The following is an 11,256-nucleotide window of genomic DNA, read 5'->3' as shown; positions in this document are numbered from 1 at the left end:
AAATTCAAATAATGGTTTTGGCGGGAAAATATATTCTCTCCCTGGCAGATTTTCAAATTGATTTTCGATGGATTTGTGGAGAGACTAAATGGCTGGAATTAATTGGGTCATATCTATTGAGTATAACAAGATTATTCTGAGCGTTGGAATGAGTTAAATTTGGCTAGAATCGGCTAACTTTCAATCGAGAGTTAAACAGGGGAGATACGCTCGAGTTCTCTGTGAGAGGAATTTTTGGGAAGTTTTGTGGACAAAATAGGGAAGATATATCTTCTTCTTAAGTGTTTATGAAACTATGGAAGTATTACAGCTCATATGCGCAGGCAGAGGGGATGGAGAAGATCATATCTCGGCTGACAGTGAAGAAAATGGAAAAAAATATTTTCCGAGTAATGGAGGATTATGTGGAGTTATTGCGAGTGATTCGTTGCGCCTGTTGGGTATAAAAGGGACCCTTGAGAGCTTATAGAGGGTTATCAAGAGTTTGGGGAAGTGTTGGAGCCGAGAGAAGCGAAGGGGAGAAATCTCTCCTGCTGCTGCGCTCGAGGAGGAGGAAGAAGATGAAGAACTGACGCTCCAGAAACGTCGTTCTTTAACAGTACCCGCAACAGTTCAGTTGTGTCGCTGTTTACAACACTAAGGTTGTATCGTTCTTTATTACACTTCAGTTTTGTTTTATACAGCGCAATTGTAACGCTTATAACTGTTGCGAATCTTTGTTTTAGCATTTTTTCATCTTTTAATCAACTTTTTGAGCTATAAAAATGTATTTTGAGAACATTATTAATATGAGTAGCTAAACCCCAATACTGGGATGATGGAGGAAGCCATATTTCACGCATATGATAATTATATTTAATTCTTTTTGACTACTTGCACTTTTTATTAATCGTTTTATGATTTTTCTTAATTGATTGTCATTTCATTTGATGGTTTATGCTTGGTCATAGTGCTTTTGATATGCCATGCTTTCGATTTACAGTTAATCTTCTAAAAATCTACCTTGGCAAGAATGAGAGTCCTTATTATTTGAGCTATAACTATTTGGAATAAATATATGAATCCTGTGAATGATTAATGGTGGAATCCTGAGTCCCAATGTCTCTTGATCCTGTGACAAATTTTGTATATATTTTTGTTTTAAAAATATTTTCAAGTCCGAGCAACGAATTCTTATTTACCGCAAAATTAATACTACAACAATGGCTATCAAATTATACATATTTCTTATACTAACAATAGTCAATCAAAAGGGTAGTTTTAGAAATATCCCCTTATTTGATGATATAGGTCACCTATTAGTGGGATAAAATTTATAAATAAATAGGCAATTTATTAATGGGACGGAGGGAGAATTAAGCTATTAAAGTACTATTACATGGGGATACATAATACCCAAAGATTCATCAAGATTGGTAAGACAAGAATCTACAGTAACATGATATTGGGGCACAATAACAGTCCTCAGTTCAGGATTGCATCGGCAGCGGATATTAGTGTCGAAAGTCGAAAGACCTTCGGTCAATGCTTTCCACAAGAAAAGTTGTATTTTTGATGGACACGACAGTATCCACAAGAACTCGGATGGAGATAAAGGTGTCCGCTGAAGTTGATTGATTGAAGTTGCTAGTATGCGTTTGTATCTTGATGTTGTGGTTCACTGCCCGAATGTCATGTGTCAGCTCATTTGTTTTTCGGCTTGATCCATAACTCCAAATTAGTCTTTAGCTTTGATTGAGTCTTGAAGTAGAATTCACTCTCTGCCCTTGATAGAAGAAGTGCTAAAGCTAATAATACTATTACAAAAACTACTAAAATTATAACTAAGAAACAAATGAATTACAAACTCAACCTAGATTAGGCTAAGAAACTAAAGTTACTACAACAATAAAGTAACTTAAAGTAACTAAACTGCAAGGATACAAAAGGTATTATAGACTTCACTTATACTAAACTAAAGAGAATTGATAAGAGGAGCTAAACTACTAATTGAACTAGGACTCAAAACCACTGCAGTAGACACTGTTAACAAATAAAAAATCGAAGACAAGTTGCTAAGCACTAAAAACAATAAGCTGAATTAAAAGGTATGCCGTACCAAAGAAACTATATTGACACTCTAGTGCTGCAATTGTGATACAATTGGGAAGAACTGCCGAGATCTTCATGGATGTCGTTGATTTGGATGCTTAAGAAATTGTTGCATGTTTCTTTGAGATGGATTTCTCAAGGACCACAAAGACATATAAATAGTGGAAGAATTTGAAACAGTTATTATTATCGCGATGATACGATAAGATATCTGATCCAAAAAATTTAATTTGGCATGTCCTAACTTGACTTTGCCCAAGAGGAAATTCAAGAGTTGCAGAATCAAAAAGTTGGTGATTAAATCCAAAATGCCCCACAAAACCCATAATTAAAGCCATCAGATTGATCAGGATGTATGGAGAAGCCAAATCTGCCTCATAGTACATTGTTGTTGCTTTGTGATAAATCCCACAGTCAAAACAATAAGAATTGTCCAAACATACACCATTCAAGATGACATAGAATTTAAACCACTTGGGTAAAATCAAACCTCTGCAAACACTTCGAAAAACATCGAAATACAAGGCACACTTCAGCGGGAAAAAACTTCGCATATGTATATACCAGTAACCCGAGCATTATAGTTACATATTTACTTCAATTGTGACTGATATATGTGCGTGTATGTATGTGTATGTGTATGTGTATGTGTGTGATGTAGTTGATGCATAGATATGTGTGTCCAAGCGTTATACATGCGAATACGGCCTGTGTTATACATGCATAGACATATCTGTGTTACATAGGTCAGGCACTTGGTGAAAAGTCACGGTCACATGCAAGACTACTGTTTACCTAATTATTTTTTTTGACGAAAAACAAAATATCAATAATTAATAAGACTTTTTTTCCCTTTAATATGAAAGAAGATTTTATTGAATATAAATGAGAATTACAAAGGTTTATGTCCAAGCAGAGAGATTTTTCATCCACTCTTCATCGGAGAAACTTGTTATACTATGTTTTGCTAAATCATGAGCTATATGATTACCATCTCTGTGCACATAAGTGCATTTCCAATTTATAAAAGAATTCAAAATATTAAGAGAACATGTAATAAAAATTGTCCAAACTATTGATAGACGCATTTATGTGTCTATTTTGTTCTCAATATTCTGTATTGTTAGACTCGATTAAGTACTTATTGTGTTATTTTGTGTTTTTGTAGATGTTTTTAGAGAAATAAGCCCTTGCGGCGAAATGGGCTCAAAAAGTGGTGTTTTATACCCCGGAGAAAATTACTAAAGGCACCCCGGAAATGCACCGGAAACGCCCCAGAAATGTGCTTGAGGAACCCAGAAAATTACTATTTCCACCCCAATTGCTATTCGCACCCCAGCTCTGGTTAAGGGGCACCCTTCTTCTCAAATTCAAAAATAAATTTTGGCGGGAAATTTTCTTTATACACTGGTAGATTTTCCAATCGATTTTTGAAGGTGTTATAAGGAGATTAAATCGCTGAAACTTAATGAGTATATGTGATATGGATATAAGAAGATATTGTGGTGGTTGGGATCGATCAAATTTTTCCAGATAATCGATTCTCGATTAAAGCAGGAAAGAAGAGATATCGGTTAAACTTGGAAAGAAAATTACGTAAAGATGTTGCATGGGTTGTGGAAGTTAAGTGCAGATATTCTCCTAGGTTGCATATCAACAGATTTTGGAAATTATCAAGACAATTAACGCATGCAGAGAAAGAAAATAAGAAATTATTCCCAAGAATAATTTTCCTTTACTGTGAAAATTTTGAGGAATTAATGGCGAGATTCGATGCGCCTGGAATGTATAAATAGGAGAACATGAGTCCTAGAAGGGTTGTCGAGAGTTTGGGGGCTTGAGGAGAACTGAGGAGCAAGAAATCACCATGAACAGCAAGCTTCCTGCTGCTGTTTTATGCTGCTGATGAAGATGAAGAACACGAAGAACAGACTCTCAGAAACCGTCATTCTTCAACAGTGACAACGACAGCGGCTCGTGGGTCGTAGGTGTGGGTCTTAGAACCATAGTGACAACAACAGTTAGATTTTATCGTTTATTCTAGACGTCTTTTGTGCGTCGCAGATTACAGTTTCACACCATTTTCTCTTCTTCTCTTTATTGTAAACACCAATTGAGCTTAATAAAATATTTTGAGAGGTATTTCACCATGATGAGCTAAACCCAACATTGGGACAACGGAGGAGGAGATTTTCGTCATTCTGGTAAATTTAATTTATTCTTTTTTATGACTTTTGCATTGATTTAAAATTGAAAAATGATTTTGATTAATTAGTTATCATTTTATTTGATGCGGAATGCTTGCTTAAATGTTTGATGTCCCATGCTTACGATTTATAACTAATATTCTGAGAATCTATATTGGCAAAATAAGAGTCTTTACATTTTATGTTTTGAGCGATAATTGTTAAGGATAAATAAAATGTACCATATGCATGAGAATTGGCCAATTCCTTAGTCCCAGTAACTCTCTACCAATTTGTCAATATTTGTATATATATTTATTTTCTAAAAAAATTATCCTTCACAAGTCCGAGAGTTTGAACCTCATTACTACAACCACGAAAAAATCTTTAATCATTTTGGCGCCGCCGACGCGGAATTGTGTTAGGTAGAATTTTTTTTTTTAGATTTATTTTTCTTTGTTCTTTTTTACGTTCTTTGGGTATTTGTCTATGTGATACATGTTTGGAGGCTTGGATCGAAAATAAAAAAGAAGGAAGAAGTTGACAAAGATTTTTGGCGATTTCATAAAGACTAGGAGCAAAGCTTAAAGCAAAAAGAACGGAAAGAAGACGAAGGACTTTTTTTCTTTTTTTTTTTTTTTTTTTTTACAAGACAAAAATTTACATGGCCTTGAGAGAAGGACTTTAGAACTTGGATCTTCACAACTTGTGATGTCTTGGTATCATGAACTTCAACAACTTATATCATTTGCTCTTGTAACTTCTTGTAACTAAGTCTTCAACTTTGATTTTTGAATTATTCTTTTCTATTGTTGCTTCTAAACCTTAAACGTCTTCAACTTTTTCATAAATTTTGATGTCACTCCGCTTGTTGATGATGATAAGTTTCTACTGAGAGAGATTCGTAATCCAGTAACTAAGACTACATTGTGAGGTTGCTCTGTCTTTCTGGCATTTCCTTCTGACCTACTTGCCTTTCCATCATGGATGGTTAGGTCCATCACGGTTACCCTCTAAAAGGAACAATTTCTCTCCTGAATTTAAAGGATCTAAATGTCTTTTTCTCTAATGTCTCAATAGGTTGTTATCTCTAGCATTCCAATTTCTATCTTTTCGGTGAGAAACAGTATGTAAACTTAGATAACCGGGTACTATGTGACGCTAGAAGTTTCAAAAATGCGACTAAAATGTTTCTCCCAACTATCACTCAAGGCATGAATCACATTCTCACAATCTCCTTCCAAATACAATGCTTGTACCCGTATAATTTTATCCCAAAAATGCTTTAGCTTCATCTTGTCCCGGGTCTATTGTACCCTTCCTCCAGCATCTAAATGCACCTGTATTACCTGCAATAGATTTAAATAGTATACCAATTCCGACTTTGTAATATTTTTTTTCTTAATGCTGCATCAAAATTCAGTTTGGAGAATAATTCATCTGGCCTTATCCAAACTCTATTAGGTAACTAATATGACTTTACTTTTGGGATAAAGGGTTTCAATCGGGGATTAGAGAAGAGTACTACTTTCCTAACTACTCTTCCCTATACTTGTAAGCGAACAATATCTTTTTTTCCACTATTTTTTTTATTCTGACTTTACAACTGCTTGGTAGGCATTTGACTGATTTGATAGGTAAAGATTAATCGGTAAATTTGGATTTCGATTCGGTTTACAGGTCCACTAAATCAACAAACCAAGTCTAACGATTTACACAATACACTACACCAAATTAAGGGTTTAGTAACAGACAATTTTCGTTGTTGAATGGGGTTTCAATAGCAACCGAACGTCACAAAACTGGAAATTTAATCAGAAACGGTTAAAGCCATTGCCAAACTGGAAATTTAGCAACATAATGTTAATCATTGCTAATTTTTGTATTTTATTGCTAAATTCAGGTTAAATCTTTGTTGACCTGAATTTAGCAACACATCTCAGCCGCTGTTGATTTTTTTCAACTGAAAAAAAAGGCCAAGTCTTCATTGACCAAGTTAAAATCGATTCCCCCCAAATATTTTCCTATAACTATCATGATTCATCCATTTCTTATAATTCAATCTAATAACTCTCATAATCAACATGTCCACATACAAAATTAACCGCAGTGTCTTATAATTGACATCAAATAACCTAAGTTGAGATTCATCATTGAATGTTGATAAAATGTTAAAGTGAATGGTTACAAACATCATCTATCTGTGATCATTATCTGTTAACTAACAAATTGCGTACATAATCTGCTTGTGGTAGTTCAACCTAGTATTTTACTAGTTGGTAAGTTTGTGTTTATGTAACAGTCTACAAAATTTGACTTGAGCTCTAACTTCATCAGGTTCCTTGTTGGCAACATTAACACCTTCATATCTACACCAACTTCCAAATCATGGTTTTGGACTGCTATGCCCTTAGTCTCTAGAGACTTATGCAACGGGCATGTCATACACACCTGTATAAACAACACCAATGAGTATCTTTAAAGACTGAATTCAAATAAGACATCCATTTAACAATCGCATGCCAATATAGAGGTGTACAAGTATCCAACTTACTGAAATTCAAATAAGAAATCCATTCAACAATCTCATATGAATAAAGAGGTGTACAAGTATATATCCAAATTACATATAGGATAAAGACAACAAAATTTCCCTCGTTATTCAACCAATATGATTCTACAAGGAAAAACTATTTCGTTAAAATGATAAACAAATGTATTACCTTTGATGTATACACTCCAAGACTTCTTGTATATTTTTATTTAGATGATGTTGAGTAAGAAACTGATTAATAAAATTTTCAGACTTTGTAAGAAAATCTGGAATCTGTGTTAAGATTTCCAAGATAAAACCAATTCTAAAACTTGGTTCTTAAATACCTTTGTTCTTTAATCAGTTCTAGAGGAGTGGCATTTTGAATCTTCTCATCATCCGATGAAGTTGAGGATTCTCAGGTTGAGATTTTCAAAACAACTTCTAATCACTGGTAGGCCATCATCATCTTTTGTTGTTCATCGTTGTGTTATGAAACTGCTAATTATACAATTGAAAGAATTAGAAACCCACATAAGTTTTCTAGGTTCAGTTTTATGCACTACGATGTTGAGGTCGTGTAATTTTTGCTGGAAACGATGAATTATGAAAACCAATCAGTATAATAGTGACTATAATATTATAACGAAGATCATAACAGACTTACCATAGAAAGGTTACCAATATCGTGATCATGTAGCAATATCATCATTCAACGTAATGCCTCGAAATAAAGTATATTTTTGTGGGTTAGTATTCATAAATTTCAACTTAATAGTATGAGCATAAACAAATGAAGAACTTTTTGGGGTTCGATATTCCCCCGGGTGGCTACTGGCGCTTCAGCTGACCTTAACTGCAGTCATCTGCATAATCAAATATCACATAACACAAACCACAAACATATAGATATAAATATACAAAAACCATACACAAAAAATAAAAATTGATTCATATTAATAGTTCTAGTTCACATGGATACATCAGCAGTCAAAGCTTTTCTAGGAAAAGCTAAATACTTCCTTATGCACAATTTCATAAGAGTCTTTTCAAGCACAACAGGATAAGACTCTTCCTTAGGTATAACTTTATAAGAGCATACATATTAGCGTGTTAAGTATGGATACAAAAGTATGCACATGAGAAATAATGAAAAAGTGAACATCAGCAAAAAATATGAAGGCCATATATGTTTGTTGTTTATATACATGATAGATGATGGCTGAGATATCCCTGAAAAATTTCATAACATATCTCCAAAAAAGTAGGTCAACCGGAATAATCATATTTGATGCACATCTTTGGATGAACCACAAATCCTCAAATTCCAATATCTTTAAAGGTATCAACAAGCGTGTTAGCTTTTATGGTCGATTCACCTGGCAGCATAATGTGATCCAGCATCACCTTTGCAAGAGTAGGCGGTACAGGTGAGCCATGTATCATACACCCTAAAGCATAATGTAGCAGGGTAAAAATTGATTCTGAAGAAAAGAGTAAAAGTGGGTAGGTTGATGAGAAGCGAGTCTAGACCCTAAACAAATATACTGCACAGGGGTACTTTAGATTCGAGAGATCAATCTATATAATTCTGGCCTAAACCAAGAAATGGTCATTCCAGTCTTGCTTCGGTCACAAAATGAAGGAGAAGGGTTGATCTTAGGGAGGAAAGTAGAGAAGGTGTTGAGATTAGAGAGGTAGGTTCCGTAAGATGTGACCGTTTATGACTTATCTCAGAAAATGGAACTTGCTTGTAAAACAATGGAAGTTGTAAGTTATTTGTGTTCTCTGAAAATTTGTGTTAGTTTTTTATTAAATAGTTTAAAAATCTATTTATATCAAGTCACAGTTCAACACCCTGATCTCATAGGAAGTGGGAGTTGTGGAGTAATGAAGTAGTGGAGATGTGTGAATGTGGTAGAAATCGTGCCCTATTACGAAGGTAGGACTGTATGGTTGTGTACCCACTTCTCCTTTACTCGTTAACTACCCACTCTTCCCGTCACTTTCTCATAATGGGTGTATTGAACACTGCGTGCTGTAAACCGCCAGACCAATACCCTGATGAACATCCCCCAGTTTGTGACATGTTTGATGTCTCGAGTATTTTTTGGTAGAGAATGGATCTTAGTCGTAATTTTCATGACGAAGGCGTGCCTGTTTGTATGGTAAAGTCGACACGATATGGAGCAAGTCGTATTACAACTAATAATAGGAGGCGTGGTAGTTGTTGACTGGGCCCACCACCATGACATGTAAGAAGTGGTCATGAATAGTGGAAGAATGAGTATGTGATTATTCAGCAACTGACATATGTCGTGAGCCTTGTACGTAAAATCTACAAGTAGAAATATATTTCGACCAATCACGCGCAAGCTAGGCAGCAGGTGGTTATAAATGACATGTCAAGTCTTGAGAATGGTACTTGTCGTGAATAATACTTGAAAATAGCATATGGTGCTTTTAGATTAAATTATTAAATTATTTACAAGATCGATACCCTAAAAATACGGTTTGCAAACGATGCATGTGAAGCATCGTTCTCAAGCAAACAGCTCAAAATATTCGATGTATGTAAAGCATTATTGTATAGAGCCTGCCTGAATGAGTAGAGGATTTTATGGTTAAAAAAGTGGCGCGACCACCCTTCTTTGGCTGGACATTGGTTGTTACACATGTAGGATGTAGACTACATGATTGGTCCGTTAATAAGAAGGATGAGAGGTGGTCATTACGGTACATCATTGGACACCTGAAGTTGGATCTAGGCCGACCAAACCAGCTGGCCAAGTTGGACGGCTGAGATGATTTACGACAGTTTTTGGTCGTCATTGACCTAATTAAGACACTTATAGGCCGCTCGACTATCATACTTTGGTCGACGATTTGGAGCGAAGCTTGTAGGCTAGGAGCATCCTGATTGGATGAAATAATAGAGGGTCCGCAGGTAGCTATTATGGATCTTGCTCGGTCATGCCATGAGGGATCCAAGATTGTTAAATTGACTGGCCAAGTCGTGTGGTCGTGATCATTATGAGATACGGTCTAGATTTAATTCTTTATATAAAGAAGCAGCTCGACTAGCCTACTTTGGAAAACGATTCGGAGCGGAGCAGGTAAGATAGCATTAATGTTATTGGTCGAGGCAATAGATGGGTAGTCGGTCATCACAACAACACCATATTTGCCGAGCTTGTAAGAGTTTAAGTTAGTTAATTGAGCCGGCCAAGTCATGTGGTCGTGATCAATTTGCGACTGACTTGGGCGGCCAAGATCTATTTCTTAATAAATTAAACACTTCGACCAGCCTACTTCCATTAATAATTTAAAGCGGAGCTTGTGGCATAGAAGCAATGTGATTGGCCGATAGGAAAGAGAGGCGCTTGGAGGCCAATATGGAGAAAGGTCGGTTGCCTATGGGGGCGTGAGCTAGGGAAAATCGGCCGTCCAAGTGGCGGGGTCGTGCCCTATCCGTGACTGACCTAATCAGTCACAGTTTCCCTTTTGTTTCTTTTTTCCAACTTCTGCTAGGATTTTACTCCTACTGGCTCCATGATGGGCCAATTCCTAGCTTTCCTAGGTTTAGTCTCGACCAATAGGGATCAAGATATCGTGCATGCTCCATTTTCAGGACAAAAATCCAATTTTTTGAGTTGACGAAAAATTAGGTTAAAAAAATTGGATTTTGTGAATTGACACAAAATTAATCAATTCAGGTGAATTTTGTACGTTAGCACAAAATTACTAATTTTGACACTTACGAGTAGCGTGGCGCTGGTCTTATTGACTCATCTTCCGTGCTTCTAATCAAGTACCTTCATGCATATCTTAATTAAGATATGAATCCATGTTACTCAGCTAAGAATGAACATAAACGTCAAGTCAGTATTAAGAGTTCATCTAAGAACATAGCATTAAATAAATACTCAATTAGCTCTATACTAGTGAGCAATTCATCTAGGAGCTTGAATTTATAAAATATTAGAACACCTGGGATTATTGCAACATCCACCAATATTGTTTTGATAATTTTACATATGTGGGTACTGTATTACATAATGAATACTGTTATACATATACATATATTTTGAGTTCAGCCAGGCGAAGGTCATAAACATAGCTACATGTATACAATAAGAGAGGCATAGGCTCTCCCAGGTTTCTGATATATCTCTTAAATTTTTACGAAATGAAGATACATCAAAACATAATACTTTGAATACCGAAGCATTAATATCGATTTTACGGTTTTCGCTCTAAGCTAAAAACCACATCAACACATATGTACACAGTTTACCAACAACAATTAATTCAAAGTCCATGTTAAACAATGAACATTTATGCATGTCAACACCTACTATTGATCGAGCTAATGATATGGTGTGACTAGGTGAAGGTGTGTGACCAGGTAAACTTGTACGCACAACTGAACCAGTGAGTGTGGGT

The sequence above is a fragment of the Papaver somniferum genome, chromosome 6, assembly GCF_003573695.1.
Source record: "Papaver somniferum cultivar HN1 chromosome 6, ASM357369v1, whole genome shotgun sequence".
NCBI lineage: Eukaryota > Viridiplantae > Streptophyta > Magnoliopsida > Ranunculales > Papaveraceae > Papaver > Papaver somniferum.
Note: the sequence above shows the minus strand (reverse complement) of the source record.